The sequence below is a fragment of the Myotis daubentonii genome, chromosome 21, assembly GCF_963259705.1.
Source record: "Myotis daubentonii chromosome 21, mMyoDau2.1, whole genome shotgun sequence".
NCBI lineage: Eukaryota > Metazoa > Chordata > Mammalia > Chiroptera > Vespertilionidae > Myotis > Myotis daubentonii.
In genome coordinates, this window is record NC_081860.1 from 37,513 (window position 1) to 63,752 (window position 26,240).

Below are 26,240 nucleotides of genomic sequence, written 5' to 3' on the forward strand. Positions count from 1 at the left end.
CACCGGACCGCGCCCCTCAGTACATCCTCCACGCCCCTCAGACCCCCCCACCGCGCCCCTTAGACCCCTCACTGCGCCCCTCAGTCCCCCGACCGCGTCCCTAAGTACCCCCTTGCCCTTCAGTCCCCCCGCTCCCCTCAGTCCCCCCTGACCGCGCCCCTCAGTGCCTCCAAACCCCCCCTTCAGGCCCCCCCTGGGACGCCCCAGCCGCCGCGGGAAGGAGGCGCCCCCTGGTGGGTCTTAATGGCCGCGGCCCCGGCCCCTGGTCCCGGTCCGGTCTGTCCGGGGGTGGGGGACGCCCCGCCCGGCGGGAGCGGGTCCCTCAGCGCCTCCTCCTCCCACAGGCACCGCGGCCTCGGGCTGGGGCTCCGGTGGCGGCCATGAACCCCGACAGGAGCCCGCAGGAGCGCCCCGAGGAGGCGGGGAGAGCGGAGCGCAGGCCCAAGGTGAGGGGGTCCGCGGGGGGAGGGACGGGGTGGAGGCGGGGCGCCCACCCACGGGCCCGGGGCGGACGGACGGACGGACGGTCTCTCCTCCAGCCCAGGGCCGCCTGCAGGGACGTGTCCGTCTACTTCTCCCGGGAGGAGTGGGCGCAGATGGGCGCCTGGGAGCGAGCGCGGCACCGCAACGTGAAGAGCAACTACGAGGCGCTGCTCAGCATCGGTGACCGCGAGGGGGGACGGGGCCGCGGGGGGTGGGGGGCTCCGTCCAGGGCCCCGGCTCCGCCCCGCCCGGCGCTGGCTCTGCTGTTCGTCCCTCAGCTCTTCGCCCGCAGGACAGACTCTTTCTTTCTCTCCTTCCAGGCCTCAGGGCCCCTCGACCCGCCTTCATGTGTCGCCGCGGGAGGACGGCCAGGCCCGGGGCGGAGGACTCCGAGGACTCGGATGACGAGTGGACCCCGAGGCCGCGAGGTGCGGGCGGAGGGCGCGCAGGTGCCTGACCCCGACCCGGTGTCGGTCGGGCGGCCTCTCGGGAGTTACCGGGGAGGAGCAAGAGGCAGAGCAGTTACACACCAGGGGCTGTTCACATAAACCCCTTTTTATGAAGCATTTATTTTACAGAGAGAGAGAGAGAGAGAGAGAGAGAGAGAGAGAGAAACCTCCATCGCTGCCTCCTGCCGGCCCCCACCTCACGGTTCATAGGTCGAGGCTCAACCACTGAGCCACACTGGCCAGGGTCATAGAACCTCTTTCAATGTGTAACAATAATTATATACAGATTTAGTGTTGACACTATCACAGAGATCTCCCATTTCTCCCCCTTTGCTCACCTTCACCCAGACCCACCCCCCAAATCTACAATAATAAAACCATAATCTGCAAATCCAGGGCGGACCAGCTGAAGGACCGGCCAGATGACCAGGCTATGACACCCACTAGCACCAGGCCAGCCAAGGCCTGTGAAACGCAATTGGTCCGGCCCCACCATCCCCCATGATGCCCTGCAGAGACAGGCCCAGGCCACTAGCCACTGGGTGATCAATGGGGGCTCCCCGTCACAAAAGAGGGAGGCCCAGGCCACCAATGCACAGCTGGGGCTGCTGAACGGTACCTCCCTCTGCAGGCGATGGATCGCAGGGCTCCCAGACTGTCAGAGGCACAGAGGGCACAGGCCGGGCTGAGGGATTCCCCGCCCACCCCCCTACCCCCCGCCGCCATTCCCCGGTGCATAAATTTATAAATTTTGTGCAATGGTGCTCTAGCATATATATATATATATATATATATATATATATATATATATATATATATATATATATATATATATACTAAAGGCCCGGTGCACAAAAATTTGTGCACTCGGGGGGGAGGGGGGGGCCCTCAGCCCAGCCTGTGCCCTCTCGCAGTCTGGGACCCCTCGGGAGACAACCTGCTGGCTTAGGCCTGCTCCCGGGTGGCAGAGGGCAGGCCCAATCCCTAGGTGCAGCCCCTGGTCGGGCTCAGAGCAGGGCCAATTGGGGAGTTGGGGCGCCGCCCCCTGTCATGCACAGAGCAGGGTGGATTGGGAGGTTGCGATGCCACCCTCAGTCACGCTCAGGGTAGGGCCGATTGGGGGATTGGGGCACCGCCCCCTGCCACACTCAAGGCAGGGTCGATGGGGAGGTTGCGGCGCCACCCCCGTCACGCACAGAGCAGGGCCCATCAGGGGGTTGGGGAACTCCCCCCTGTCACTCAGAGAGTAGGGCCAATAGGGGAGTTGGGGCACCGCCCTCTATCACCCACAGAGCAGGGCCAATCAGGAGGTTGGGGCGCCGCCACTATCACACTCAGGGCAGGGCTGATGGGGAGGTTATAGCTCTACCCCGTCACACACAGAGCAGGGCCCGTGGGGGGGCGGGGGGGGCGTTGGGGCACTGCCCTCTATCACCCACAGAGCAGGGCCCATCAGGGGGTTGGGACACCGCCACTCTCACACTCAGGGCAGGGCTGATGGGGAGGTTATAGCTCTACCCCGTCACACACAGAGCAGGGCCCGTGGGGGGGCAGGGGGGGGGCGTTGGGGCACTGCCCTCTATCACCCACAGAGCAGGGCCCATCAGGGGGTTGGGACACCGCCACTCTCACACTCAGGGCAGGGCTGATGGGGAGGTTATGGCTCTACCCCGTCAAACACAGAGCAGGGCCCATGGGGGGGGGGTGTCGGGGTGCCGCACCCTGGCACACACAGAGCAGGGCCGATCAGGGGGTTTGGGCACTGCCCCCTGTCACGCTGATCCCGGTGCCGGGAGGCCTCGCGGCTCCACTGATCCTGGTGCTGGGAGGCATATTACCCTTTTACTATATAGAATAGAGGCCTGGTGCACGGGTCGGGGCCAGCTGGTTTGCCCCGAAGGGTGTCCTGGATCAGGGTGGGGGTCCCCACTGGGGTGCCTGGCCAGCCTGGGTGAGTGGATGATGGCTGTTTGCAGCTGGTCACACATCCTTCAGGGTGGGGGTCCCCACTGGGGTGCCTGGCCAGCCTGGGTGAGTGGATGACGGCTGTTTGCAGCTGGTCACACACCCTTCAGGGTGGGGGTCCTCACTGGGGTGCCTGGCCAGTCTGGGTGAGGAGCTGAGGGCTGTTTGCAGGCTGGGGGTGACTGAAGCTCCCAACCGCTCCTTTTTTCCTTTTTTTTTTTTTATTCTGGGCCAGCTTTAGCTTAAGGCTTGGCTCTAGCTCTTAGGCCTCCGCTGCTGAAAGTAGGTTTCTGGCCTTTGCATACAATGTTGCGATCCTGCTGGCTGAAGTCCGGCGGTATTTGTTACAATGTTTGAAACTGCAGGCTCAGAGGCCTGCAGCCGCAGGCGGGGAACGTTGGTTTCCTCCATCACTGAGGCAAGCAAGCCTCATGTTAGTTTCAAGCTGCCTGGATGCCGGCCGCCATATTGGCTGACAGTTAATTTGCATATCTCGCTGATTAGCCAATGAAAAGGGTAGCGGTCGTACCCCAATTACCATGTTTCTCTTTTATTAGTGTAGATATATATATATATATTTAAGCTGTTCTTTCTCCAGGAGCACACCCACCCCTCTCCCTCCTCCTCTCTACTCCCCCCCCCTCCCCAGGTGGGCATCTCCTAAACTAAGAGACCCAGGAGATTTGCACCAGGGAGTACGGGCAGCGGCAGCTCATTCAGGCTAACCCCCTGAACCTGGCTCCAAGGCCCCTTTGCTATGACTTTCCAATGAGCCAAAGCCGCCCGCCTAGGCTGAATTCTTTCCTTTAACCTTTCTAGAGCAACACAGCAGCCCAGCCTAGGCTCTCTCCTGCAGCTGCTTCTATCCTAAGCCCTTCCTTGTTTCACTGTCCCCAGCTTGAATAAACATTCTCTCAAAATAAAAATAAATACATAGCCATGGCTGGGTGGCTCAGTTGGTTCGAGCATCCTCCCATACACCAAAAAGGTTTCGGGTTCCACCCCCAGTCGGGGTGTGTATGGGATACAACTGATTGATGTTTCTTTCTCACATCCATGTTTCCCTCTCCTTCTTTCTCTTCCTCTCTCTCTAAAATCAATAAACATATATTCTCAGGTGAGGATTAAAAAATAATAATAGAGGGGTATAAATGGTGGTGGGAAAAATAAAATAGAATAATAATATAATTATATAGTTATAGAACATTAACAAGTAAGTATACAAAAATATAAAAGTGAGTAAAAATAACTAATTCAGAAGAGTTGTCATCACATAGAAGGAGGAAGGTCTGACAGGTGAGCAGTGCTCTAAGACCTGCATGGGGACATATGGGAAAATTATTACTCATGGTAGTTAGGGGGTTGGGTTGTGGGCCAGGGTAGGAAGTAGTTCATCGTTGTATCAGGTTCCATGTCAGCCATGGCATCATCTGCCAGGTTGCATGAAAGTCTGGTTGGTAGGGTCTGTAGTTCCATGGGTCTGAGGTTGGAACATAGCTGAAGTCACAACGTTATCTCTAACTTGCCCAAAACTCTCTTTCTGGGGTGACTAGACCTGAGTCTTTGTCCCTAAGACTGTGTGATGCTGATCAGAATCTAGTGACTAGAGAAGGTGGGCACAGTCCACATGTGCAAAGGAGGAAGGATAAGAAAGAAAGGAGGCAAGGTGGTCCTGGTGCCATCGGACTGGACAAGGCCAGTGTGAAGACAGAAGACAGAGAGGAGAAAGGGCCAGGTTGCAGAGTAGAGATTCTTTGCAGTTACATGACCTTTATTATATTTGTGTCATGAAAGGACAATTTTTTATTTTTTGCTTTTTAAGGCAATTTTATCTTTTAAATCCTCACCCAAGGATATTCATTGAATTTAGAGAGAGGAAGGGAGGGAGACAGAAAGGGAGACAGAAACATCAATGTGAGAGAGGAACATCCATCAGTTGCCTCCTGTGTACGCCCCAATAAGGATCAAACCCAAAACCTTTTGGTGTAAAAGATGATACTCCAAACAACTCAGATGCCCAGCCAGGGCTAGGCCACTCTACACAAATAAAAGAGAAACATGCAAATTGGTGTCACTCTGCCAGGCCCATCAGCCAATTAGAATACACATGCAAATTAACCCAACAAAGGTGGCAGTTAATTTCCATAAAAAGGGCAGCCGCTGAGTGAAGACTGAAGAGGCTTGTCTTCTCCTCTATGGCTTGATCAAAGGGCTGGGACCCGGGTGCCAGAGGAAAACCAGTGCCGGCAGCCAGGGAAAGGAAGGCCTATTGCGTGAATCTTCGTGCAACGGGCTTCTAGTTTAAATATATATACTAAGCAGAGGATGAAGTACAGATGGGGTTTTGTCTATTTTTTTAACATATATTTATTGATTTCAGATAGGAATAGAGTAAAAAAGAGACAGAGATAGAAACATCAATAATGAGAGAGAGCCATCGATTAGCTGCCTCCTGCACACCTGGGGGATGAGCCCACAACCCAGGCATGCACCCTTGGCCGGCATAGAACCCAGGACCATTCAGTCCGCAGGTTGACGCTCTATCCACTGAGCCAAGCCGACTAGGGCTATTTTTAAACATTTTAAGAAAATTAGCTAATGCTCCTAATAAAAGCATAAGCCTAATGAAACCTCAGAAAACATTTTCCAATCATCCTTGGTCTGTCCTTGGATTACTCTTTGATTCAGAATACTGAAAGATAAAAATCTCCAGATTTTGAAACAATTACCAACCAAAACTGATTTCTTACCCGGCAGGCGTGGCTCAGAGATTAAACGTCGACCTATGAACCAGGAGGTCACATTTCAATTCCCGGTCAGGGCACACACCCAGGTTGTGGGCTCCATCCCTGCTGTGGGGTGTTCAGGAGGCAGCTAATCCATGATTCTCTATCATCATTGATGTTTCTATCTCTCTCTCCCTTTCCCTCTCCCTTCCTCTCTAAAATTATATGTATTATTGATTTCTCACCATCTTTTAGCTAAACCTTCTTGGGTGGCCTTCAGAGTGGAACAGAATAAACATCAGAAGGTGAGTATTTCCCAAATCCTGTGGGAAAGAAAATCTTCCTCCTGGATGCAAATGCAGGGAAGAGGAGGAAAAATCACAGTGCACCCTGGGAACTGCCACCTTCCTTTCCTGACCTCTTCAACAAAATGCCCAATAGCATCTTAGTCGTTAATAACATCAGCTACAATAGTAGCTACCACGGGTTTTATCTTCACAATGCTTCAGACTCTACGAATTCTACGTGAACAAATTCACTTAAACCTTACCACAAACCTATGAGGTAGGTACTATAACTATCACCATTTCTGAAGAGGGAACTGATGTTTCAGACATACACAAGTGTTTGATTGTATGTCTGAAATCACAGTATCGGTGGTCGTGCAATCTAATCCATAGCTTCATCTCTAAACCACTTACAACCTCATTAAAATTTCCATAGTTTTATGCACTTTCCACTGTCTTATCCATACATGATTACATGTTTCACTGACTGATGATTCCAAACGCAGTTCTTCTCTGCTATGCTGCAGTGAGAGATGCACTAAGACTTCCGACTTGCAGAAGCTCACTGACATATAGGCAGTTTGCACGGTGCATGGTCCCAGATGAAGATGGATATAGCAACCCCAGCATCAGAACCTCCCAGTCAAATAAAAGAAAGCATCTCTCAACTCTGGGGAGCTTCAGGTTTGACGATTCAGAAATAATAAACAATAAAGTGACTTAAGAACTTCATAGAGATGACACACTATTCAATAGAAGCTCATCTGGAACTGGTTTTGAATGCTTATTCCAGTCAGAAGAAGTATGGCTTCTTTCTCTGACCTCTAATTAGGCCAGTGTCATCTTGTTTGAATCATTGGCTCCGCCTGCCTACCTCTCATTGTGAGCTCTTTGGTTCACACCAGATTCTTCTCAGAAGTCCCAGGCCCAGCTCAGGGTCCCTGAGGGCCCCCTGAATGTTGGCTGAAAGAGTGCTTTCAAATTTACGAATTAAACTAGAGTAGGGGCAAAGAATAATGAAGATGATTTACATATGATTTCAAATACAGAGACGACTGAGAGGTACATTGATAGCAGGACTGTAATTTGACATTCACACTGTATCAAACAGCTCACAGAACACTTTGGTGAACACCGTTATATGTCATGTTCATTATAACATTAAGAATTAGCATGTTATAGGTCAGGAAAGTGAGGAGAACTAGCTAGTAGCACAACCTTATTCAGACAGAATTGGTGGGAACCAACTACTCTAATTACAAATATTCTTTCCGTGATATAGTCAATGGCACTTTTTAGCATAATTTCCTTTATTGTCATGATAGGTTTCTGCCAGCCATTTCTTTTTTTAAAAAAAAAATATGTTTTTAATGATTTGAGAGAGAGAGGAAGGGAGAGGGAGAGAAGCATCCACGAGAGAGAAAAACATGGATCGGTTGCCTGCCCCGGCCCGCGGGACAACAACGGGGGAACGAAGAGACACCCTAGGAGAATGAGACAAACAAGGGACACGAAAGAATGGAGGCAAGACAAGTCAGTCCTGATCAAGCCTCCAACTTTATTCTCACCGCGGCAGAATATATACTGTTTTAGGGAAGGGGGGTGGGTAAAGGGGTCTATGGGCAGTAACCTAGAGATTTATTAGGCTTCTGATGGCTGTGCTTATCAGCGGAGATGTGTGATTTAGCAGGCTCTGGATGGCTGTGTGTTTATCAGTGGGGATGTGTGATGTAGCAGCTGTGTGAGGGCAGTTTATCTTTAACTGCTGGCCAAATTGCAAGACACAGGTGGTTTCTGGTAATTAGGAGTTTCTGGAGGAACCAGAAACTTATAGTTTTTAAGATGGCTTTGTCTAAGCCAATATTTCTAATGGCTCGCAACAGTTGCCTCCTACACAGACCCCAACCTGGGATCTAACCTGTAACTGGGGCATGTGCCCTGACTGGGAATGGAACCGGCAACCCTTCAGTTCAACCAACTGAGCTACACCAGCCAGGGCTCTGCCAACTATTTCTTTCTTCCTTTTTTTCTTAATCCTCACCCAAGGATATTTTCTCATTGATTTTTAGGGGGAATAGAAAAAAGAGGGAGAGAAAGAGAGAAATATCGATGTGAGAGACACACATAATGACTGGTTGCCTCCTGCATAAGCCCAGACCAAGGCCCTGGCCAGGGAGGAGGAGCCTGCAAGCAAGGAACTCGCGCTTGACGAGAATTGAACTCAGGACCCTTCAGTCCGCAGGCCGACACTCTATCAACTGAGCTACATTGGTTAGGCCCCAACTATGTCTTATTCTCTTCCCAGTATCCTTCACTCTCAATGTTCTATAAAGAAAGAGCCTTAAGGCATGGGTTCTAGTCTTTGATTCACAACCCACATTGGCCATTTCTTTTTCCTCTAATATTCATACTTCCCAGGTATTTCAAAGAGTTGTTGAAGTGTTCATTAAAGTCATGTAGGTGAAAATGTATATAAACCCTACATAATTAAATAAATGCATATTACTTTTTAATATGTGACTTTCACATTGAAGGCAAAGTCCAGGGCGCCATTAAGTACTGAGTCCAGTTTGAAGGAATTGTCAGGAACAGCAAATTTGTTGACCACAAGTGGCTCAGAGCAGACCCAGAAACCAGTGCCCCCTCCTGGAGAAGCAAGTACCTCCGGACAGCACACTAGATCGAAATTGGGTGAGTTAAATAATTTGGAGATTTCAGTTCCACTAATTCCTCTAGAAAGGCTGATCAGTATAGCCTAGGTATGTGGGGTGGACTTTGCATAGGCCTGGATTTGAAACTGGAATTAGCACTGAAGCTTTGAGCTAATCTTACAAACTCTCTGAGCTCCTGAATGCTAATGTGTAAAGTGAACATAAGGAAACATGGGACACATATAGTTTGAAAGCATTAAATTAAATCTCAAACAATTGACACATGCAAGTTGTCCAATAAATCCATCTGTGATAATAGCAACCATATTCTCTTGGTGTTGTGTGCCCAGGTCTTTACTCAGTGCCTAACACATAATGTGCCCTCAATACACACTTTATGAATGACCAAAACTTGGGAGGTTGAACCTGATAATGAGATCATCTAGAAACTAAAATTGAATCAGCCATCGGTAGTCAGTGAGGAGTGCTAGTCTTTTAGTTAACGGAGGAAAATACCAGATAATATAAAAGAACAGGTGACCATTCAATGGGAGGACATTGTGTGTTTTCTGACAAGACAGGGACTCATGTTCCAGACCTCACCCTCTCATTCACCTGCTCTTCTCCCGTGTAGACCTCAGGAGAAAGCAGATCGAAGTGAAGATGTATAGCCTACGAGAGAGGAAGTGTCGTGTCTACCAAGAGATCAGCGAGCCCCAGGATGATGACTACCTCTGTAAGCTCACCCTCACCAAGGAGCATGTTATGTCTTGATGCAATAATTTCACCTGGTCTTTCGGTGCCCAAATCATTCCTTTCCTCTCGTGACCGGGAGTACAGGATTGAGGCTCACCGATGTGACCTCTTTCCGAAGCTCTTCATGTGCAGGAACATGCACTGTACCCTCCCTAATCCCTGTTGCTCTTGCCTCCAGATTGTGAGAAGTGTCAGAACTTCTTCATTGACAGCTGTGCTGTGCATGGGCCTCCTACGTTTGTAAAAGACAGTGCCATGGACAAGGGGCATGCCAACCGCTCAGCCCTCACTCTGCCCCCTGGGTTGAGAATCGGACCATCAGGCATCCCTGAGGCTGGGCTTGGAGTGTGGAATGAGGAATGTGATCTGCCCGTGGGCCTGCACTTTGGCCCTTATGAGGGTCAGATCACAGAAGATGAAGCCAAAGCCAACAGCGGCTACTCCTGGCTGGTGAGAACTTTACCTCTTCCCTGTCCTTTGGCTTCCCTGTCCCTCCTGTGGCTTGGGGGGCCCCCACCTTCTACATGCTGGGACATGGATGGGGACCATATGGTTAGTTAGCTCTGTGTACTGGGCGGACTTTGCATGAACTGGAGCTCCTCTCTAAGGATCAGAGGATAAATGGGAGCAAAGTGGTACAGACTCCTCCCTTGTGAGGCTCCTGCTTAGTGGACAAATCGACTCCGACGTGTAGATGATGAGTAAGAAAAACATCCTGTGATCACCACTGGCAGTTGAATCACCATGCAGGCTGAGAGAGATTTCATGACAGTAGAGTAATTATCCTATCATTTACACACACACACACACACTTTAACTTCTTTTCCTGAAATGCAGATCACCAAAGGGAGAAACTGCTATGAGTATGTGGACGGAAAGGATACATCTCAGGCCAACTGGATGAGGTAAGGTCACTAGGCTTCTGGGTGCCAGAGGGGACACTCATGCCTCACAGCCCACACATCTGTCCTTCCCATCATGCCTCACTAATGGTCTCCCTCAGTCCTCTGTTCCCCTTTTTCCTCCATACAGTGATCTTCAACATCAAGAGACATTTAGGAAAAGAGGAGGTAAAAGTACAACATATGTCCTCAAAATAGAAGTCTCTAGTTTGGGCACTGACTGGGAAAACCTTGATGACCCTGGATTACTCTATGATTTATCTAATGGACATTAGTTAAACACCTACTATGTTCCAGTTTAGAGGAAGGAATTCATTACTTACACAGTTCACACAATCCATGACCCTAGAGAGGACTTATTGAAGATGGACATGAAAAATTTTATTTCATTAATATTTAACTATAATTTTCCTATTTTTCAAGAAGGGCCAGTGCCCAGATAGCCTTAATCCAAGGATAGTCTAAACCTGTGAGGGCAGCACATCATCCCAGCCTCAGTTCTAACTACAACTGGGTGTTGGAGCCGGCAGAGTAATAGTGCTCATGGCCCTTTCCTGCAGGACTCTCTTGTATCAGGAGACACAGATTATGAATAAACGACTATTGTTCTGTGTTATTTTTCTAACACAGAGACCTCCACGTTTCTGAGGGAACCTGGGGGAGGAAACTGAATGATGCCTTCAATAAAGTGTGGGGAGAATCGAGAAAGGCTTCTGAAGAGAAGGTAGACTTGGGCTGAGTGTTGAATGATGTGAGCTGATCCAGAAGCAGAGTGCTAGATCAAGCACCGAGTTCTGCGGTGTGACACAGAACCTGACGTAGAGCTTAGAGAAGCTAGAGGACACCGGGTGTGATGGGGAAGTCGGAATCAGGCTTTGGAAATGGCATTAGGCAGGATGAACATTGTGCGCAGGACTTAGAGACAGGAATTCACGTGACATTGTGACCGAGGCTCGAATATTGAACAGAAGTTTCCCCAGGAGCGTGGGTGTGGGTGCCATCAGAGCTGAGGGCCTTAAGCTTCAGTGAGGAGCTGGACACGAATATGACAGGTAGTGGAAACTCATCACCTGTGATTTTCTTTCCTTTCATCTGCCTCAACCCCAGGTATGTGAACTGCGCCCGGGATGACGAAGAGCAGAACCTGGTGGCCTTTCAATATCACAGGCAGATTTTCTACCGAACCTGCCAGGTCGTGAGGACAGGCTGTGAGCTGCTGGTCTGGTATGGAGAAGAGTATGGCCAAGAGCTGGGCATCAAGTGGGGCAGCAAGTGGAAGACAGAGCTTGTGGCCGGGAGAGGTGGGCACCACTCTTCTTCAACATGGAAAGAAAGAATTCTTAGAGGTTTTCAGGGTCCAACTCTCAAGTAGAGTATAATCCACTCTACAGTCAGTAAAGATTCAAATAAGATGCTTCAGAAATTGATGATTCATCACATAGGTCTTTGATTCTTAGGAACAATTTTAATATTTTTATTTTTGTTCTAATTTTTAAAAATATGCTTTTATTGGTTTTAGAGACAGAGATGAAGGGAGAGGGAGGGAAATATCAATCTGCTGCCTCCTTCACGCCCCCTACTGGGGATCAAGTCCACCACCCAGACATGTGCCCTGACCAGGAATCAAACTGGCTACCTCTGGGTGAACTTGACAATGCTCAACCAACTGAGCCACACTGGCCAGGGCCTATTTTTGTTCCATTTTAAAAAATACTTCATGCACAAAATACACAGCATCATAGAGTGGGGACTTCCTTGAGTGAGACGGGACAATTGGGCAGTTTTCAGCTGCAGACTGGCATGTTCTCTGTTCTAAAACTATGCTTTGTTAATTTTTTTGGAAAATAAACTTCAGTGGGGAATCCCCTCCAAGAGTACTTCAACTCCCAAGTGAGAGAGGAAGGCGGATTGGCTGGAGAGGGAGGGCAGTCAGGAGTGTAAGAAGCAGGTTGGGGAAATATTTTTATTGTTGTTGTTAATCCTCACTCGAGGATATTTTTCCAATGATTTTTTTTTTTTGAGAGAGAGTAGAAGGGAGGGGGAGAGACAGAGAGAGAGAGAGATCAATAGCTTGCCTCCCACACACACCCCAACCAGGGCTGGGGATTGAGCATGTAACCAAGGTACGTGCCCTTGACTAGACTTGAACCCAGGACCCTGGAGTTCCCATGGCGACACTCTATCTACTGAGCCAAACTGGCTAGGGGTGGTTGGAAAGATATTTTGAGACAGGACTTCTATTGTATTTGAAATAGGCTAACACTGAAAGAAATCAGGTAGGAATACTGTGTGAGGAAAGACATACCATTTTATGATTTGTGGAAAACTGAGAGAGAAGCAATTGCTAGTTGGGGCCTATGGTTTCTCTATTTTTAAATATTTTTAGTGATTTGAGAGAGAGAGGAAGGGAAATGAAGAGAGAGATAGAAATATCAACATGGATCAGCTGCCTCCTGCTGGGATAGAGCACAAAACCTGGGCATGTGCCCTGACCAGGAATCAAACTGGTGACGTCCTGGTTCATGGGTTGATGCTCAACCACTGAGCTACCTGGCCGGGCCTGTGGTTTTTCTCTTTAACATGACTTAGAAGATACATGTATATGGAAAAGTCACGATAGTCCCACCCATATAAGGAGTGACATGGCATCTGATGGTCCTTGGTCTGTAAGACCTTTTTTCTTTTCAATCCTCACCCAAGGATATTTTTCCATTGATTTTTGTAGAGAGTGAAAGAGAGGGAGGGAAAGACAGAGAGAAATATCAATGTGAGAGGAACACATCGATTCATTGCCTCCTGCACAATCCCTGACCAGGGCCCGGGCCGGGGAGAAGCCTGCAACCAAGGCACATGCCCTTGATGGGAATCGAACCCGGGACCTTTCAGTCCACAGGCTGAGGCTCTATCCACTGATCCACACTGACCAGGGCTGTAGAAAAGACTTGATATGGGGTCTCTGGATTTCTGAAGAAGTGTAGTGCAGACAAAGAAAAAGAAAAGTAGACTGTGAAGGAACACTTTGTGGGAGGCAGAGCTTGCACTGTCAACACAGTTAGAATGATTCCGGAGACAGGTCTTACCAGGAGACAGAGCGTAAGGCACAGGCAGCCTTGCCCACACATACCCTGACCAAAACTTTCTCCTTCAGCAGAACCAAAGCCAGAGATCCACCCATGTCCCTCCTGCCCTGTGGCCTTCTCCAGTCAGACATTCCTCAGCCAACATGTGAAACGCAATCACCCCTCTGAGATTCTGCCAGGAGCACCTGCAGGAAAACACCTCCAGTCAGAGGAACCCGGCCCAGAGCGTCAGAATCAGCAGCAGCAGCAACATCCTGGTCCACATGGCTGGAATGACAAAGCTGAAGGTCAAGAGGTCAAAGGAACGTCCAAACCTTTGCTTAAAATGATCAGGCACAGGGGAACTTCAAGGGCCTCTTTCAAGCCTCCCAACGGACAAGCAGGGAGCTCCAGTGAGCGTGAGAGAATAATGGAGGAAGAGCCCAGCACAGGCCAGAATGTTAATCCAAAGATCACAGGCAAATTATCTGTGGGAGTAAGAATGTCAAAAATTGTAACAATCAAGCCTGGAGGGTGTGGGCAAGGCTTCAATGATAAGTCACATATCGACACACACCAGAGGACACACTCAGGGGAGAAGCCATATGTGTGCAGGGAGTGTGGGCAAGGCTTTACATATAAGTCACATCTCATCAGACACCAGAGGACACACTCAGGGGAGAAGCCCTATGTGTGCAGGGAGTGTGGGAAAGGCTTTACACGGAAGTCACATCTCATCAGACACCAGAGGACACACTCAGGGGAGAAGCCATATGTGTGCAGGGAGTGTGGGCGGGGCTTTACAGATAAGTCATCACTCATCACACACCAGAGGACACACTCAGGGGAGAAGCCCTATGTGTGCAGGGAGTGTGGGCGGGGCTTTACGGATAAGTCATCTCTCATCAAACACCAGAGAACACACTCAGGGGAGAAGCCCTATGTGTGCAGGGAGTGTGGGCGGGGCTTTACAGATAAGTCATCTCTCATCAAACACCAGAGAACACACTCAGGGGAGAAGCCCTATGTGTGCAGGGAGTGTGGGCGGGGCTTTACGGATAAGTCATCTCTCATCAAACACCAGAGAACACACTCAGGGGAGAAGCCCTATGTGTGCAGGGAGTGTGGGCGGGGCTTTACAGATAAGTCATCTCTCATCAAACACCAGAGAACACACTCAGGGGAGAAGCCCTATGTGTGCAGGGAGTGTGGGCGGGGCTTTACACAGAAGTCATCTCTCATCAAACACCAGAGGACGCACTCAGGGGAGAAGCCCTATGTGTGCAGGGAGTGTGGGCGAGGCTTTACACAGAAGTCCAATCTCATCAGACACCAGAGGACACACTCAGGGGAGAAGCCCGGTGTTTGCAGGGAGGATGAGTCATGAGCCCTAAATCGCACCTCAGCAGCCACAGGGCAAGTGTAGGCACCGCATACCTCATACCCCAGCTCTGAGGGGGCTTCAGAGGAAGCCTGCTGGCCCCTTTCCCTCCCCAAGAGTGTAATTAGTACAGAGGTAACTGGTCAAACATCCTCCACTTTTATGAGGAGAGGCAATAGACAAACCGTTCCTTAAGTGCTGCCGGGATGTCAACACCAATGTCCCCCATGGGTGTTTTTGGCCTCGTTTTAATAAAGTTTGTGTCCATACCAACCTGAAGCTGACATGCCTCATCCCTCTTACCACTGAAAGCAGAGTTCCAGGAGGGCCTCAGAGAACCCTCAGCCACAGACCTGAACCCGGGAAGGCGGAATCTGGCGTCAGTCCAGTGAGGTTCCCGCCAGGGAGAGGGATTGAGACAGACTCACCAGGAACGGGAATAGCCCCCCACCAGCCCCTTGGCTTCTCCTGGCTCCTCCCCTGATTCCTCGGACCTCTGTAGCCTCAGAGGTGAAAGCCAGAGAGAGTGTGTGCAGGTGTGTGTGTGTGCATGTGTGCATGCGTGTGCCCGTGTGCCGGTTCACACACCTGTGCTGCCTCAGTCTGGGCACTGGTCGCCCTCACCCTTCTTGCTGCCTGTGTAGTGTTGGCATCTCGCCTGGGGCACAGCATGTGGGCGCCAGGTCCGTCCACAAGGGTTTGAGTCTCAGCTCTGCCCTCACAACTGTGTGACCTAAAGCAAGACCCCCAACGTCTCTGCCTCTTTCCAATCTATGAAGTGGGAGGGTGACCCAGGCTTTGGAGTGTCATTCAGAGTGGGGTCAGCACCGGCGCCTCTGGCTCAGGGAGGCTAGAACGTGCGTCTCTCAGTGAACAGCGTCTGCCAGGCCTTGAGGTGACAAGGGAGGCAGAGGGAGTGGGGTCCAGGAGCCAGTTCAGAGCTCGAGCAGCCCCACTGCTCTGCGTGGACTCGGCTGCCTGAGCAGGAGGCGTGGGGTCAGGCATGCGCCTCCCCCCGGCCACCCCCTCCCACTGAGCCTGGGCAGGCGGCACTGAGAGTGACCAGGACACAGGCCCTCGCCACCCTGCTGAGAGCTGCTGGGTGCACCTCACCTCACAGTGTGTGGGACGCCCACCTCGCAGCAGCTCCTGGTGCCTGGCCTTGTACCTGGGTCCGCGGGTCTCATGCTCCCCTGACCCGTCTGAAATCCTTAACTGCACGTTTCTTACGGGGAGTCTGATGGGCCATGGACCCCGTGAGCAGAGCCGGCAGGCCGTGTTGGTCATTCCTGGCCACCGGTTCACAGGTAACGTCCACCGAGGCCAGGAGCAACGACCCTCGTGGGCCTACAGGTGGGAGTCCAGCGAGGCTCCAGGGAACAGGTAAGCGTCTGCCTGGGGAGGCGACGGAGCCACAGCAACCAGAGGCTCCGCTTTTCTTACAACAGAGCAGACGTCCATAAAGGGAGCAGGCACACGCAGTGAGGGCCCGTCACCCCTCAGCCTGAGGGACCTAGCACAGCACCTGTTCCTGGAGGAGGGCTCCTGAAGGGGGTACCCAAACCCACGACCTGGGACCATGACCTTCCCACTCCCGCCCGGCTGGCGTGGCTCAGTGCTTGAGCATCGACCTATGAACCAGGAGGTCAGGGTTCGATTCCTGGTCAGGGCACATGCCCGGGTTGTGGGCTTGATCCCCAGTGTGGGGCCTGCAAGAGGCAGATCATCAACGATTCTCTCTCATTGATGTTTCTCTCTTTCTCCCTCTCCCGTTTGCTTGGAAATCAATAAAAAACACATCAAAAAAGAAAAATAAAACAAAAGAAAAGACCCCTCCCTTGCCGTGACCAGGCTTGTGAAGAGTCTACATGAACTAGGGGATTTCAATGATAAGTATCCATTATTCTTTTCTCTAGTTCATGTTTTTTTAAGGAAGGAAGGTGTGTGTCTTCAGTTTTGTGTTCTTTCCCTGTGAAGCCCCCACCCCCAACCCCAGAGAAAACACCGTGAACTGTCCATGTTCTGTGGCCTCCGCGATGGGCATGGGAGGGCAGATCCTGGCGTCGCTGGGTGAGAAGCTGGGACTGAGATACAGTGGGGAGGGGACCCCACACCACCAGGTGTTTCTCACTCTCCCCCGCATCTGCCCCCATGATGGCCCCCACTCCACCTCTGTCTCCCAGGCCCACGAAGGTCCCTCCTTCACAGCAGGGCTGACCTGTGCTGTGCAAATGGTGTGCGGCTCCCAGACCAAAGTCACAAAAAGGCACTTTTGCCTCAGCCTTGCTCACAGGGTCTCCGGGCCCCGTGAGCAGGAACTGGGGGTGTGCACCCCCCCACACACCTGGCAGCTGCTGGAGCTGAGTCCCTGTCCTTTCCCAGGGACAACTGCTGCCTCCAGGGCCACTCCAGCTGCACCTGGTGGCTCCTCAGCTCCTGCACCTGGCCCTGTGCTTGCCCTCGATGGGGCCGGCCACTGTCTCGGGGCAGAAAGGACATCAGCAACAGGACGGCCTGGACAGCTGCCTCCAACACACCCCCCACTCTGTGACCCCAGCAGCTGCCACGGGTGTTGCAGGCTCCATCTACTTTCCCTCAGCTCATCTGCCCCCAGGTAAGGGCACGGCCAGCTTGGCTGGGGACCATAGCTGGGCAGGTGACAGGGGTCACTCGCCAGAACGGTCAGCCAAGAACCCAGACCAGTGACTACCCTCCACAGCCGGGTCCGATGAGCCCGGTCTGAAACTTGGCAAACTTGTCTTGACTCCCAGACATGCCCGGCTTCTGGCTGGGAGCGCACTGATCACCAGGGGGCAGCTCCTGCATTGAGTGTCTGCCCCTGGTGGCCAGTGCGTGTCATAACCACTGGTCTTTCCACCATTAGGTCGATTTGCATCTTACCCTTTCATTATATAGGATTGACTCTATTTTAAAATTCTACACATTTCCCATAACATACCTAGTTGAGGTTGTTTCTTATACAGTGGGGCCTTGACTTACGAGTGTCCCGACTAATGAGTTTTTTGAGATACGAGCCATCTCTCCGCTGATTTTTTGCTTTGAGTTGCGAGCTAAAATTCGGGTTACAAGCCAGCTTCAGATACTCCATCGCGAGCTGGCGCAGCGAACGTCCCAGTGAACGCCACCACATCAGCCCAGCATCACGTGTCTCACTCGTTCACTTTAATGATTTGACATACGAGTAATCTGAGTTACGAGCTCCGTCACGGAACGAATTAAACTCGTAAATCAAGGCCCCACTGTATATGACAATTTTGACATAATTTTCTGAAATTCAAAGGTTTTGGCAAAAATTACATCCAGGTGGATTTTGTTGGGCGTTAATCATCGCCACTCTCCTGGCTTCTTCCCGCCTTTAGGATTTAAATTGTAGATATTGCCTTGGGGCTAATACTGCCTTAGCTATTGTATTTTAATAATAAGGAATTAATTTGTAATCTGTATAAATTAATTCTATATTAATTAATATATAAAAATTAATAACATATGTAATTATATAATATTATAATTAATAATATATATAAATTGATTAATCTATAATCTGTTTAAATTTAACCCTTGAAGGTATTGAGCATTAGCAGCTCTTTGTGTCCTCAGGTGGGTGTTGGAGGCTCAGCTGCTAACGCCTGATGAATGACTAATGACCAACTCCTGAGGACTTTTATTCCTTTTCTTTTCCTTACTACTGTAAGTAATAATTCTTTTAGATTCCACAAAAGCTCTTTCATCTCTGTTTCCCTTCTCTTCACCCTTCTTTTCCTTAACTTGGGGGGGGGGGGGGTAACGATCCTCTTCCGAACCAGCAGAAGATGAATCCTCCAGCTCTGAATCGCTGGCTGAGGTTATTCTTTCATAACCTCCTAATTCATTTTGCCCGCTAGTCTTCTGTCCTTTTCTTGACTCCCTCGGTTCAGTGACCTCTAACGGGAGCGGCTCGGGTGGTAGCAATTTCTCGGGAGGGAGAGGCTCAGGGCTTAAACTTCCAGCTCCTGGAGCAGCACTTTGGGACGTCAACGGAATTTCTTCATAATCTTCAGAATCAGACTGAAAAGGCTGTAAAGCTAACGTTACTAAATTAAAAATAGCCCACACATCAGCCTCTATTGCATTTCCCTGTGGATGAGCCCTCTTTAATGACCTTCCAACTTGTTTTCACAACTTAAGATTTAACTGCTGTTTTCCTTCTGGTTGAAACCAGTAACAGTGCTGCTGAATTGCCTTAAACAATTTTTTAAAAACCTCATCCTTCACTTTTACCCGGAGCTCTTTGACAATGATTTCAAGACAGCTATATATTGACTCTGCATTGACGGGCTATTCCCCATGACTCTGACTCTATTGCCGAAAGTTCTGCGTACTCTGCGCTGGCAAAACCCTTTCGGTCCTACCCGTTCCCAATGTCTTACTTTCGGGTCCCTGTTCGGGCACCATTTGTTGATGTTGTTTGTGAATGGAGACACTGAAGCAAGCTTGGCATGTAGGATGAAGTAGAGCAGAGGGCTACCGCTCGCTCAGGTATGTAGCAAAGACCCTTTTATCCCTTCTGGCTTTTATTGGGGGTGAGCCAGCAAATAACAATGGAGTAGAGCAAGTGGCAATGATTAACAAGCATGCTCATGAAATCATCAAAGCTAAGTTATACATTACACTATTAATTTCCTATGTTATACAAAGACTCTTTCCACCTGCAGCAGTGCACCCTTCCTAGCTTTCCATGCCCTCATGGACTATTTATCACGTCAAGGAAAGTTCTGCCTCGGAACAATAAGTCTTGCGTGCAAGACTTTGTTCTGACGCGGCCCGCTTGCAGGCCCCCGCCTTTTCCTGGCAGAATGTCCTCTTCTAGTTCACTTCATTCCGCTTGACCGCTACATAGCTTAACTGTGATCTTAGCTATGGTGATGAACTACCTCCCTGGCACTTAGTTGAAGTCTTCTGCTTGCATAGCTCAAATAAGATTTTTAGATAAGGAGCCTGCCTGCATTGTTTGCAGCGGTATTTCCTTAACTGTTTGATAGTTGTTCTTTTAGCGTTCCTGGTGGTCTTCCTTGGCACTGCCCTGCGTTGGCGGGTTTTTAGGAGTGTAGCATTTGGTAGTTTCTCTGAATTCCTCATAAGCGGTACACTGTATTTCCGTAACACTAGGGGGTTACTGATTTATTCCCTTCCCTAGTCCTGTTCGTCCCTAACTCTAGGGAAAAATTCCCAGCTGGGGAAACAACCTTTCCTGGGGAGTTGGAGCTGGTAAGAGCACATAGCGCTAAGAAAGGGAGCAAACATATTAAGAACAGGATGCCATAGACGCCAGGTCCCTTGGGACATATGCTGTGCAGATATTTCTTCCCTGCAGCAACTGTGTCAAGCAGCGTGGATGGAACAGCTTCTGGCACAAGAGAACCTGTTGACTTCCACTCAGGGTGACTACAATTTGCTTCAAATTTAGATCTTTAACAGTGAATGGGAGTAGCAGCCGGTGGTGCATCAGTTTGCCAGATACACAGGTTGCACGCCCGGCAGTGGCGGCCAGAGGCACAGCGCTCCGCAGGGAGCAAGGCCGGCCCCTGGGTCCCCGCACACCATCCAGCATCAGGCATCCTGGGTCTCCAGCCCACCGGCCGCCGTCGTTATGGCCCTCAAGATGTTCAAGGGCACATTGACCACATGTTCGACAAGAACCTGCAAGACCTGGTGCGTGGCACCTGCAACCATGAGGAGGACGAGCCCACAATGACACTGAAGCCACCACCAAAAAATGCCTCTCCTTTGGCCTCCATCTCCACAGCCTGCAGCACAGCCTCATCTCTCTGATTCCAACCCTCCTGCTCCCCCTTATGCGGGCCGCTGTGATCACACTGGGACCTGTGGGAAATCCAGGCTGCTCCCCATCTCAGGACAAGAGAAGAGGCTGGGATGTTCTCACTGGAGCTTCTGCAAGGACCTGTCTTCTGACAGCAACTGCAAGAGATGGAGACTTTGCGTCTCACCTCCTTCCCCCAGTCAGCTCCAAACAGCCACTGCTCCTCTAGCCTGAGCCCCTGAAGCGCAGTCACACACACGCCGCTCCACGACCCAACCCCTCGTCCCTCTCAGTCACATTAGCCTCCAGCTGTTCTTCTGCCAACACCTGCCCTGGGTTGTCTCCACTGGGGCTGGAAAAGTCCATCACATCGTTTATGAAATACATCATGGAGATGGAACTGCAGCATAGGCAGTCGAGTCAGACGTGAACTACATTTAGGGGGAATCACTTTGTAAGGTATGTAAATGTTGAATCACTATGTTGTACACCTGAAAGTTATGTATTATTGTATGTCAAATTAGAGTTAAAAATAAATTCAAATAACAACAACAAAAGGGCATACAATCCGTAGCTGGTGTGGCTAACTGATTAGAGCATTTGCTTGCCAGACATACACTCACCACTGTACTTAAAGACGGCACCAACGAGCCCTAACCGGTGTGGCTCAGTGGATACAGCGTTGGCCTGTGGAATGGAGGGTCCCAGGTTCAATCCCAGTCAAGGGCATGTACCTTGGTTGCGGGCACATCCCCAGTGGGGGGTGTGCAGGAAGCAGCTGATGGATGTTTTCCTCTCCCCTCCTCTCTGTAACAAAATCAATAAAATATATTTTTTATTTAAAAAAGGCACCAACGAACATATTAGGCAGGGTGGGTGCGTTACCATAAGGGGAACCTCAGTGCAGCAGTCTACAGGGAGGGGTGTCCCTCTGCAGAGCTGGGGCTGGAAGAGGTGAAGAACACAGAGCCGTGACTACACAATGATTGGCGCCCTGGACAGCTTTGATGATGATTTTGTGGGGGTATTTTTTCTGGGTATAATTTTTGGTCGTGTTCACAGGGCTTTACCTGGAATTGCAGCACCATGGACAGAGGCACATAGTGTTATTCCTTGCATGGCCACCCGAGGGCAGCAGAGGGTCATTTTGCGCAGGAATTGGCTGACAGCGTCCTTTGAGGACTAGCGTCATAAATATACAGATCCATAGATGTGCAGTATCATCAGTACCTTACTGGGAGGAAAATGTAAGCATTTATCCTATAAAACCACTGTATAAGTCTTCTCTTTGCTTACATTCTAATAAATCGCAAAGTAAGGGATTGATTGGTGTTAGCACATTTCTACAGGATTACTTTAGCTTTCATTCTGAAAGGGACAGACACAGGAATCGAGCAGAACCCTTTGAGTTACAAAAACATGTTTTCAAAACCACTGTGTTTATATGCCAAAGTATTAACTAGAATCTTTTATTCAGGAAAACAATTTACTAGCAAAAAAAGGTACTCAGCAACAAGAGCTTAATGTCCCAGAAGTAACCTGAGAACATATGACGCAATATTGGAATTCACTAAGATCCTGGAAGGGGCGACTCATTATGATGCTGCGGAAATACGATCAGGCAGCCACCACGGACCTTATCATTGAGATGTCTGCCATGGTGCAGGCCTCTGAGTCATTAACCATGTTCCCAGCCGCTAACTCCTGTATTATCATGGAAAGATTAACAACGTCGGTACCCAAACAATGGAGTCCCACCCCAGCCTGCTAGCCTACTTCCCCATGCCTGTACTAATCCTTGCCCTACCCTACATCAACAGCTGGCTTGTGGGGTGCAGACCAGATTTTGGTGGATGACTTGCTGCTCTCCCAGACTGCCGGCAGGACTGGAAGAAGCACTCCTAAGTGACTCAACCTTGTCTGTGCTTGATTGGCTCAAGCAGTGACAGGCTGCCTGGATGCATTGATTGACCGGTTACAATGCCATCCTCCACTCCAACTCACCCCCACAAAGTCTCACTGAGACTTGTTCTTGTTTTTTGCTTGTTTGTTGTTGTTAATGCTTACCAGAGGATATTTTTCCATTGATCTTTTAGAGAGAATGATAGAGAAAGAGAAAGACAGAGGGAAAAATCGATGTGAGAGAAACACATCGATTGTTTGCCTCCTGCACGCGCCCGACCAGAGCCGGGGCCAGGGAACCTAGGTACAGTACCCTTGGCCAGAATCAAACCCAGAACCCTTTGGTGCACAGCCCTAGGCCGAGACTCCTTTCTCAATTAGCGTAGTCGTTCGATGACATCATGAAAATCACCCAATCCTGTTTTCAGGTCCCTTAGGGGCTAATTCTTGGGCTTTGCTCTGTGACCAGCAGCCCTGTGCCAGGTGCTGACGATCCAGATCCTCTCCAATCCTATGGGAGGAGTTTCTTTGCTCCCCTCCCTCCCTCCCTCCCTCCCTCCTTCCCTTCCTTCTAGATTTACTGAGCACCTGTCTGTGCCAGGGACTGGGGCACAAAGGCAAAGCTCACATCCCCAAGGTCTCGCCACCCCATGAGAGCATCCTCCGGAAAAAGACTGTGACTGGGGAGGGTGCAGGATGCAGGGGGAGCCCCAAGGCACTCAGGGAAGGTTCTCCAGTGGAGTTACAGACGAGCTGGGATCTGAAGGATGAGGAAGGGCATTCCAGGTGGAGGGAACTGCATGTGCGAAGGCAGGGAGGCAGGAAACAGCCCGCCTGGACTTGGAACTGTGAGAGGACGATGGAGCCCAGGACGATGGAGCCCAGGGCGATGGAGCCCAGGACGATGGAGCCCAGGGCGATGGAGCCCAGGTCCAGGAAGTCTGCTGGGTGAGGTTGGGGTCCCAGAACCCACTACCTGGACCCTATGCCTCCATGATCTCCTTTGCTCCCCGCGGCCTGGCCAGGAAGAAGCCCCGCCTACCTGCCCAAAAGGAGGCTTTGAAGCTGGAGAGAGAGTGAGGAAGGAGGGGCCAGCTGGTGTGGATTTTTCAATTGCTTCTCAGAAATCTCCTCCGACACTGGCAACCAGGCGGGAGCTGGGGGAGGACCAGCGAGCTGGGCTGAGTGGAGGGGAAGTGGGCTGGGGGTAGGGACCTCTGCTGCCCCTCTCTGAGCCTCAGTTTGGGCGTCGAGAATACGGGCAGGATCACCCAGTTGCTGGCTCGTGTCAGCCCAGGGGCTCCGGGAAGCGCGGGCCCAGGCTGGACTCGTGATGGGGAAGGCCTGGGAGGGGAGGCTATGCACTGAACAGGGCCCATGACTTCACACCTCAAACCTCACACTGCAATGTTCTTATAACTTGAAATGTTTTCAGATTTTATTGGAAGTTTTTTTTAGGCCGTTTTAATATTTATTATGACATTCTCTAGTCCATAAAGGTCTTGAAGATGAGGCACCTTCTTATAACTTGGCTAAGGGCGCCTGGGGTTCAGCGCTGGTCATCTTCCCATCAGGGACGTTTCCAGAACAGACAATGCCCCACGGGGGATCCTGGTCCTTAGAGGGGCCACGCATAGGCTGACGGTTTCAGACTCCAGGGAAAGGGCAGGGCCCCGAGCCTCTGTGCTCGTCTCACTCTGGGTGGATCAGGCTGGGGAGTGGGCTGTGGAGAGGCCCGGAAGGAACTGTGAGAACTGCCTGCTCTTCCAGCCACTAGGTTCTCCCCGGGGGCAGAGAGCCCCAGGCAGTGCACTACCATAAAAGGTTTAACTGTGTTTTTGTTGGCTCACTTATGACATTTAAGACTTACATTTTTTAAGGGTACAAAGGAATGTGAAAGAGCAACAGTAAGTAAACCCCAAGCACAGTTGCTTGTCCCAGAGGGGGTCACGGTGTCCATCTTTTGAGCATCAGATGAGGCAATTTTCTGAGGGCTGATCTCCCTGTGCCTCGGTTTCCTTCTCTGTAAGATGCTGACAAGGCTTCCAGCATTAGGAGGTGCTGTGAGCATGAGTGAGCTGGTCTTTGGAACATAGTGGAAGCCGCGCATAGAGTTTACAGCTTGATTCAGCTGGTGGTTCGGGCCGCAATATCCACGATGGCAAAATGGCCCAGTTTGCCCGAAACCTCGCCAAGACGGCCCCCACGCCGGTGAATGTTGCTGCTGTGACTCATGGGAAGCCTCCATTGGCCACGATTTGGCATTCTGATTCCACCAACCCCTGCTGAGATCCCCACAGCTATTCAGGGTTTGAAACACAGTACCTGTTGCTCACACTGGCAGCCTCAAACAGGTCACCGTTCAGGAAGCTCTGCTGAATGGTTTGGTGGCCACTGAGGTGTGGATGTGGTTTTGTGTCGCTGAGATCATTAGCAAGCATTGGCATCATTGGCTATAATGTTTGAAGACCAATTTTTAACATGTTTCTTTTTATGAAATATATTTTTATTGATTTCAGAGAGGAAGGGAGAGGGAGAGAGAGGTAGAAACATCAATGATGACAGAGAGTCATTGATCAGCTGCCTCCTGCACGCCCCCCCAATGGGGGCTCAAACCTGTAACCCAGGCATGTGCCCTTGACCGGAATCGAACCTGGTGCCCTTCAGTCCGCAGGCCGCCGCTCTATCCACTGGGCCACACCAGCCAGGGCATTTGGTTTATGAATTGAATGTTCTTGGACCTCAAGTGAACAGAGTGGTATTTGAATAAAAATCACTATTTTCAGCATCAAGCACTGCATGGAAAGGCCATACTTCCTCTGGATATTCGGTTGGATTGTCTTTTGCTTTCAGAACATTAGTACAGCTCTAAGTGCATGTCTTTGCTTAGCCTGAAATATGGAAAGCAGCTATGTGGACATACCAACCTGGTACATAATATCTCTGAGGATAACCTCTTAATCTGATGGTTGGAAATGAGATATTTATTTCTAGAAAAATTGAAGAAAAGGCCTTGAGAAAGTGAGAACTTGCTGCAGTCAGAGAAATAGTATTAACATGTATTAGAGTTCAATCAAATCAATAAAATTTGGATGCTTTCTCTTTGCTAAAGTCAGAAAAAGACCTTTTGAAAACACCTATGTCTGTAAATATTGGGATATTGGGTGTTGCGTTTTTTTTTTCTTTGTTGTTCACCAAGACAGTGAATGAGAAACATGACCGACATTTTATTTTGTTTTAGACATTTTGAAACCGAATCTTGATATTGTATATCATTAATCTATATGGTTGTATGATTTTTAGAACCTAAAATACCATATGGATATATAATTTAGTATCATCCATGGGTCTAAAGAGTATGTTATTTCCTAAAATTAATTGAAGTGATTGGTTATCAGTAAAAAAAAAAAACACACACACACACACAAAGTAAAAGAAAATAAATTTACAGCTTGAAGCTATCGTTGCCTCTTTTTTCCCGGTGTGATGCTTGTGGAGAATGCATCTTACAAATGGGCCTAATTCTTCTCAGAGGCAGGAGAGCGTGCTGGGGTCGCAGAGCTCCTTATCTATGCACAGTGGGCACATTCTGCTTGTTTCCAGTCTCTCCTACCCACAGGCGTTTGCCAAAAAGGTGTAAGCGTCTCTTTGGGGTTGTCTCCTGTAGACACAGGCCCTGCCAAGGTCATGTGTGTGTTCACATCTCAAATGGATATTTCCTACTCACCTCCACAGAGTTAGAGACAGTCTACTCCCAGCCTTGGCTACAACCGTCACCGTCCCTGCCTTGGAGGGGCCTGATTCTACACCCACAGATAAGATAATCCATGCTCACGATCAAATAATCAGAAAATACTTCTT

At 50.1% G+C, this 26,240-nt stretch overlaps 2 pseudogenes; both read left to right on the forward strand.

Moving 5' to 3' along the window:
* The first annotated feature begins 380 nt into the window (after window positions 1-380).
* LOC132223008 (histone-lysine N-methyltransferase PRDM7-like) lies at window positions 381-13,628 on the forward strand (annotated as a pseudogene).
* Window positions 13,629-24,545: 10,917 nt separating this feature from the next.
* On the forward strand, window positions 24,546-24,845 carry LOC132222952 (ATP synthase subunit g, mitochondrial-like; annotated as a pseudogene).
* The last annotated feature ends 1,395 nt before the right edge of the window (window positions 24,846-26,240 follow it).